The sequence below is a fragment of the Stigmatopora nigra genome, chromosome 17, assembly GCF_051989575.1.
Source record: "Stigmatopora nigra isolate UIUO_SnigA chromosome 17, RoL_Snig_1.1, whole genome shotgun sequence".
Lineage (NCBI taxonomy): Eukaryota > Metazoa > Chordata > Actinopteri > Syngnathiformes > Syngnathidae > Stigmatopora > Stigmatopora nigra.
In genome coordinates, this window is record NC_135524.1 from 3,704,888 (window position 1) to 3,713,880 (window position 8,993).

The following is an 8,993-nucleotide window of genomic DNA, read 5'->3' on the forward strand; positions in this document are numbered from 1 at the left end:
TTCAGGCTGTTTTTCATTTGAAAGTTCCCATTTAACTGTTTAATTTAATAAAATAAGGCTTTTTTGCCCTCTGGAAAAAGAACTCAAATACATAGAGTTGGTTAGTTGTACAAAGATTGATAATAGTGAAGCTTATTGAAGTAACAGAGTGTATAGGTGATTGTTTAGGGTCATTTTGGGAGTATTTATAAGTATGTTTTAAATAAGTATTCATTTGCTATTAAGAAATCTAACTAATATACATTTTTAAAAGACTATTTTCAATTCCATGAGCTTTATATCCACTTAATAGTTATGTTCATTCCCTTCACAATTTAAAGAGATCTAACACATAGATGTCATTAAATTTGGACTTTAGTAATGAAATTAACTTTTTTTATCGTTCAGTCAACTTGTTTCACAAATGATGATCTCAAGTTAGCTTAAGGAATCAAAATATCATAAACATAGTTGTTGAAAAAATATTTTTAGATCAAATCTTGTAATAGCAGGCTTTGGAATTGGCAAGTTCAAAAGAAGAAATTAAATTATGACCCAACATGCATCCCGTACTCTATTTTTTAGGTTACAGTAATTGCAAATTGGAAGAGTTACAGATGCATCAGCAAAAACTGCAGTAGACCAGAACAAGCATGGATCTTGTCTCGTAAAAATGCCATTATCACTTAAATTCAACTACCATCAAGTCCACCATCACAGAATACCAGAAATGATATCATATCGCCATCTCCTAAATCAATCTCCATTAAACACCCATTTCTAATCATTATTTGTGTATACAGAAACATGCCCAGCAACTATTTTATCTCATAATATCCTAGTAATTGAGCAACCTCACCTTTTGTGAGAAAACGATACTCATCAGTCATTTATTATTCCATTTCTTTACTTAGAAGTGACCTTATTTTGGATCAAACATTAGAAAAAATACCAAAAAATACTAAAAGTACTACTCAGGGCAGTTTCATACATGCTAATAATTGATTAACCCCTATTGTGTGCATAAAAGTTTGCATGGGAGCGTGTATGAGTTTGTGCAGGTGTACCTAATATTATGGGGTTGTTTTAAACCAGGTAAAATGGAGGTTGAAACTGGGATGCGTTATAAATGTTGAAGACGTCGTAAAAAGGGGAGAAAAAAGTGTGCCACCCACACAGCTGGAATGTCATGCATGCATGCATGCAGTCGGTCTGTTTCAATGGGGGGGAGGAATAGAAAGGGGTGGGGTCCGGTCACTACTCCGTCATGAGAAATAGAAGAAACCTCCCACGGCCACCCAAAAACTTCACCATTAAGCTTCTTCCAAATCATCAATGACGATCCATCACACTTGTTTGGCCTGATGGCAGAGTTTGGGGGTTAGCAGGAGGTTGCTTGTGTACTAGTGCATACGTGTCTGTTGGTGTGTGTGTGTTAGGTTAGATGGAAATGGGGGAAGGGAAGAGGTCAAAGTGCAGAGGAAGAAAGGAGGTACATTTTAGGAGGATGGGAGCTGCTGGAAGGGAGCAAAAAAAAAGACATGTAACAATAAGATGTGTCTTTTAAGTCTTTTTTCTTAAACATTACTATGTTGCATACATTCTTTTGACCTTAAATTATTCCTTTTCAATGAGAACCTTTTACAAAATATTGTTTTTCCCCCCGTGTCTTTTTGTTTTAAAAAAAAATTCATCCGTTCTAGTCATTTTTCCCCCTCAAAAAACGCCACTTAAGTAAAAGTACACAAAAAAAACACACTTTCATTGTAATAGTTTCAATATACTTGGATATCTAACCAATATTTACTGATTAAATGTATTTAAAGAAAATGTTGCCAATAGTTAGAATACATAAGAGTATTGTTGGTGGACATTAATTGTCTAAATGTTTTACTTTAACAACTATTTGAGCCTCTTTAAATTAAAAAATATGACTCATTTATTACTAATGTAGCTCACACAAGAACATACTGAACTATTTATATGAAGGACATTGGATTGATAATGAGCTATAATTCAGTTCTGTGCATTTATTTAGAAGTTTTAGAGTTGTCTTATTTTCTATCCTTGTATTGTTTCACGTCATATTAAATTGTATTTACCAATAGTGCAGATCAAGGATTTTAATGAACACAAAGACTAAAAAAAAGGAAAGATATTAAAACATTTATTTCGGGGGTGGATTTTCTAACACTATTTTAATGTTGTAATTTCTATTTCAATAGCTAACCTCTTTGAGAACTCCATGGACACACTTTAAATTGTTTTGTAGCCACTTCATACAATTAGAACAGTTTATTGACTTAATTTTGGAATATTCTTCACCTGCCTGGAACTGTTTGTACTGTATAATTTTTTTTTGTTTGCAACCTTTTCAGCTTGACTACACAGTATGATATTTTCAGATGATTGTCACCCAGTGTGTGTGTGTGTGTGTGTGTGTGTGTGTGTGTGTGTGTGTGTGTGTGTGTATGAGTGTGTGTGTGTGAGTATGTATGAGTGTGTATGAGTGTGTGTATGCCATCGTCATGAATGAGCTAATCAGGCGTTTGCCGCATTAATTCCCAGCACGAGTGTTCGTTAGTGTAGTTTGTTCATTTAGCAGCAGGGTACTGAAGACCACCAGCCGTCACTATCAGAATTTATTACTGGAACTGGATATAGAAAATGGAAATGGATATAGAAAGTTCTTGATGTTTGGTTCTTGGATTTAACTTGTGACTATTGGTAGGGTCATTATAGGAGGACATGTCGTAAAATGAGTCCAACCTTGATCACGCCCCCCCTTGTACATTAAAAATGACACCGAATACTGCACGATTAGTTCTCAGTGGACCCGGGTTTGGGAAGGGATAATGTCATTATTTCAGCTCCCCTGGGCCAGGAATGTCAAATTTCACAGTCCGCTTCTCCCCCAACACGAAAATGTTAGTTTATTTGTTTATTTAGTCCACGCTGGTTGTTTTAATCTTGAATTCAGTGCGGAAGTACACGATCAGACGCCATATTTGGCAAAAGTCCACCCTCACGGAAGTCAATTAAAGATAGATTATAATATCGTAAAGCATCCTCTTTGTTTTTTTTAAGCAGGCCCTCGCCCAACCCAAAAAAAGTGAATAAAATAATTAGGATACCGCGAAGGGGGAAGAAGGAGGAGCTTGCGTGGAATTTTGTGAATGGGAGATGGCTAAGAAGGGATTGGCTGTTTGAAGGGACGCGTCGACTTACTTGACCAGTAAGCGTTGGGCAGGAAGCAGGGCGGGTGTCGTGAGCAGGCCAATAGCCACGGACTAGCGCAGGAGGCGACCAATGGGCGGGCGCCAATGCAAAAGCGGCGACTCCAGCCTCGCCAGCCTGTGAATGTCAAGTAGTCAAAGATGGAGTCCGGTATGTGCGAGGGCCGTGTGCGTGGAAGACTTTTTTTTTTTTCTTTTTTAACCCCACCGGTACCACCGCAAGACACACGAGAGGAGGTGTATTCGGGATTCGACGCTTGTTATCGGACGCTTTTTAGCTCCGTTTTAGGCTCCGATCACGACGCGGGGACAACGAGTACCGAAGCCGTAGCCCCCCACCCCCTCCTCCCCGTTTTTTCTTTCCACGCGGCGTGATTTCGAGGAAAGAGGCTCGCTTTTTTCCCTGTCGTTTTTTTGCTTTTCTTGGCTTATCCATGGAATCCCCCCGCTGATAGTATTGCGTGGGTAGGCGAGAGGTAGAAAAGGGGGGGGTGCGTGTGTGAGAAAAGAGGGGGTTGGGGGGGATCTCTCCACGGTGAGTTGTAGCTTCTTTTTTTCTGCGTAAAATCTCGTGCGCAAACTTGATTCCACGCGTGGATAGCAAAAGTGAGGGCGGGTAGGTGGAGTGGGTGGGGTGGTGGCTCGAAGAAGATAAAGTACACCTTATTTGGCCACCTAATAGGTATCCGATGATTGGGAGGAAGGGGAGGAGGGGGTTGGTTGGTAGGGTGGGTGGGTGTAGGGTTACATTTTCACGTTGCGGGCGTGTGCGTGCAACCGAGCCTGTTGTGCAATCTAACAAGTCGTCAGTGTTTCACCGTGAGCTGGCAGCAAAGAGGGAGACTCTGGCCTGGTTGCTTGCTTCCTTGCTTGCTGGCTTGCTTGCTTGCTTGCTTGTTGGGTGGCGTGGAGTGGGATGGGATGGAATGGAGTGGAGGAGGTGCATAGGCCGCACGCACGCACTCCTTCTTCTTGTCCTTTTCCTCCTTCTTGGTAGACATGGCGGAGAGTCAGAGAGAAAAAGAGAGAGAGAGAGCGGGTAAGCAGGTAAACAGCACCATGCGACCATATGATGTTCTGCTTTTTTTCTGCCGTCCAATAGCTCGCGGCCTGCCTGCTATGGATTGTGTACGTTGTGTAACACCCACGGGCGACGTTGCGCAAATGCCTCACGTGCACTTTTGGGACTAATTCAGAAGGAGCTTTTTCATCAAAACTTTTTTTTCCTTTTTGGTAGTCTAGATTGAGGTATTCTAAAGTCATATCGCCTAGTAATAGTTTGATAGGGAAGGTGTGGAAGGCTTTCATGTGACCCCCTCCCCTTTTTGCTACCCCCCCTTCGCTTTCCTTTTCTTCCTCGCTTTAACCCCCACCTCTCTCCTCCTCTTCCTCCTCTTTACCCAAATTAGAATGCATGTCATTGACTGAAGAGAATGGTATGGGCCCACATGCTGGGAAATTCCCATTCTCCCAGGGCGAGTGTATAAGACTATGTAGGAAGTTAATTCAGCACTCCAGTAGTTTTTGTCAATGTGCAAAAAGCTGTTTAGTTTTTTTATTTATTTTATTTTTTTTACATTTGTTCATCCAACTTGTGTCATTTTTTTTTATTCTCCAAGATTTTCTGTGCAATGGAGGCTCCATGGTTGTTGACCACTGCCCTTTTTCTGTTGCACTACTGGCCATTGGGGATGAGCAGTGCAATATTAAAAGGGCATTGGTTGATAGACCCACACCACTCTTTGACTTATGTTGTTAAAATTTGTGGGTAATTTTATGGGTTTTAGTTTGCCTCAGACTCACACGATGTTCCACTCCAATTTTGCAAGGTTCAATACGACCCAACAGCTATAGCTATAGTCTTTAATATTTAAATTCATTTCCAGCATGTGTTATGAAAATTTACATCCCGCTTCTCAATTAAAATCTTCATTAGATCACAAACTAACCTTTTACATCCCTAATTTAACTACTAAAACAACCATTGTATTATTATTATTTATTAGTATTTATATACACCTGTATTTGCTTTTAGAATTCCACCATCCAAGTAAAATTAGCCAACTAACTTCCATATGGTTGACCAAAAAAACTTCCCCACCCTTTAGTATACAATCATCTTCCTACACATTGCTGTTGTTAATCATATAGCATGAGTATTTCTGGGTTTTCCAATAGTACTTATTTTCTTTTCAACTTGCATGGTGGTCCCAATCCAATACCCCAACTGCCAGCATATGGTCCACCAACCGTAGCTTCCCACCCTTGGGGAAAACAACTTCACATATAACCTCCAAATATTTAAATACTGCCCCCCACCCTATTGCAACTAACTCTATTTAAATGGAGATGGAGAGCAAAAAAAATGGCTACTAACCCCCTCAGCCCCAAACCCATCACCAACCCCCTCTTCCCCCAGCATCCCCCCCCCCCCCACACACACACACCCACCTCTCTATCTCTTTATTCAGTCTGTGTGCTGACACATGCTGAGGTCAGCTGCTTTGACAATGTTGCACTACTGTACCATCCATTCTAGCAGTGCAATAGTATTGTCATAGCATTTGGCCACAGAACTGGCCAGTGGAAGTGGACTGGTTGACTTGATGGCTGATGGCAGGTGGTGGAGCCTCCTGCACTCTTTACTCCCCCTTTTTTTTAAGTATCCAATCTGTTTGAGTCATTTAAAATCATGTCAAAAGTCACTCCTTAATTTTCAGTCACTTTCACATAGATCATATACTCCCCTTTACACAAAAGTCCTTGTTTTCCCCATCAAAACAAGTATAAATCATTTCCTAAATGAAGTAAAATGATAGCAAAACCATGCAAATCACCCTAAAAATTTATTTCCCGAATATAAGGACTAATCTTGATGATGGTCTTGGAAATTAATATTAAATAGTACACATAAATGGAAATGTTCTAATGTTTCATGCATTCAAATTAATGATCTAATGTAAGTTTATAGAAAATTGCATTTTAAGATTTGTGCTTTCATTAATTAAAGTTTTTTTTTGTATAAGTCTGATACTGAAAAAGTTATAGTGATTAAAAAAGGTGGATATTGGCCCTTGTTAAACTGGTTTTCTGTATAGGGCTTGACCAAGCTAAACAAGAATTATTTGTTTCAAAATGACCAAATTCCCCACATATTTTTACTTAAAAAGGCCACGCATTTGTGAAAAAAGGGAAATGAGCAACCAAGTATATTTTAAAGAAGAATGTGGAATTCAATTTTGGTTTTCTTGGCTAGTTTTGAATCCAGCCCCCACCAAAAGTTTTTTTTTTCAGTTAAACATGAATTTTGCGTGCCTTTAACTCACAACTAGTGTAAACATAACCTCATTGGCTGAGGTTACACTATTGTCTATTACATGAAACGGTAACATGAGGCTTATTTATACCAACCCGTGTGTTGTTGTGTCATCAAACAGTCGTGTGAGTTTCTACTAAAAGGAAGTGGAGGAGGGCGAGGGGTTGAAGGGGGCTACGGTGGGTGGGCCTCAGTGCTTTTTGAGCATCCTTGTAGTATATAGCAGGTCTGGGGGCGTTTTTGGGGAGGAATGCGGGCCCTCTAAACCGCCCTCCCCCCCAAAAGCCATCCCTCTCGTCGTCCTGTCTCAGGTTGTTGAGATTAGGTGTCAGTGCTCCCGTGTGTGCCTCATGTTTGAACCCCGAGGGCAAAGAAAGAGTCTTGTTTGTCGCAAAATGCCAAAAAAACTTGTTTTTAGACCACCAGTGCAGAAATTTAATAGAAAAAATGGCTTTGTCACCTCACAAAGTGAGTCTTTTAGTTGTTTGACTACAGTAGGCGACGCATTAGTTGAGGGCCCCCCGAAAAAAAAAAAAGAAAGACAAGCCGCCGCGAGTCACTTGACTGTGTGAAATTCCGCCCCAGTGCAAGAACGTGACTTGTTTGGGCTCGTCTGCAATGCTTGCTGGGAAATCCTGGAATGTGTGGAATGGGGGACGGTGGTGCTTGTGCATCTGCAGGCTACACAAGAGAGCACAGTATCCTGCCATGAGAGACGCACTTATAGAAAAGTACTTTCCAGAGTGAAGAAGAAAAAAAAATGATAGTAATATAGGGGGTTTTTGGTTGATTTGTTTATTTTGGGGCTTTTGTGTTTTAGTCAGTACTTTGTGTTCGATGGGTGTGCTTTAATAAAGATGTTTAAAAGTACACTTTTGGGCTCTTGAGTGATTCCAAATACTTTGATATACACGTGTACATTTTTTTAATAGGTAAAAAGCTAAAGAACTGGAATTATTCGTTAGGTGTGATGGCAAATTTTGCGTTTAAACAAAATGATCTTTTGGGAGTAATGATACACAATTATTTAAGTCATAATTCTTAATCTGTAAGTAATCTAGTTATGGAAATGTAATACAAAATATTTTACATTCCCATAACTTCTTTATTTGAATTACATTTACTATTATTAACAGCCTATTTGAAATTATACATGTTATCTGTATTTTGGGTATAACTGTTTGCTTGTTTAAGAGGTAAAGATGTTTTACATTAAATATTAATACGTGTCTTAATATAGCCAGTGTAAAACTACTTGGAAAAAAGTCACATTAAATAATGTTGTCATTCCCAATAGCAGAAAAGTATTAAAGAAAGAAAAAAAAACTAGGAAATGATTGAATTTAACACACGCGCTGCTAAAATAAAACAAAACAATGATTATTAATAATAAAAAACGGATTGGGGGACACAAAAACAAACCAAAACAATAATAAATCCAGCCGGCAAGTAGACAATGAAGAGGGAAATTCAAATAAACTAAAATAGCCTCTGATACAGGAAATGTAATCATCTGGGAAGTGTGTGTGTGTGTGTGTGTTTTATGTTTGTCCACGTGCATGGGGTTGTAGAAGGAGGCGTTGCCAATAAAAGCGGGGGGTTCATCCTCTTGTGGACCTTCCTCTCATGTTAGGAAGGAGAAAAAAAGTGAATCACATCCACATTGTATCAATTTCTCAACATGTGATAAAAGTGAACGAATCCATTACATGAACATAGTGATGCTAAAATAAATTCCCTGTCATATTTAACCCCCAACTGAATCCCAATCAGTGTCTCAGCATCCTCATCCAAAAAAAATAACTGCTGTTAACCACCCACTTCTCATTATGAAAGGTTATTATTACACAGAGTGTGTGGCCATTATTTCTCTAGTAGATAGTCCCGCATACATGCGGCGGTGACTTCCGCAGAAGAGACACATTCCATAAAAGCATTGAACCAGCTCTACAAACTTGTCTGGTTAAGGTTTGCAGCCCACCAGGAAAACAAATGTGAGCATCTCTGCCTCTTTGACTATCAAAAAAACCATTGTAGTACTTTTTTGACTGATTATTTACATCTAAAGTCAATGTTTTCCATTATTGAGTGGAAACATCCATTATTCAAAGCTTATATCAGCCTATGTAAACAAAAGTTCCACAAAAATGTTAATAATAGTGGTGATAATGGCTGAAAACCACAGTTTTTCTGAAGGAATGACAACATGTGGGTACATAGATTGGTTGTAATTTAGATGTAGTTGCCGTTTTATAGAGAAAATGATAATGTATTTGCAAGTAAGTGATCAAATTTGGTTAATTTCAGACACATTATTTGACATTAGCATTAAAAGTGTGTCATGAAAAGTCTTGAATTTACTGTATAAATTGATTTTTCAGCTAAAGTTAACATTGAAAAAAAATATTGCAGATGCTACAATCTTTGATTTGATGACTAATCTGGTTTTAAGAAACTTTTCA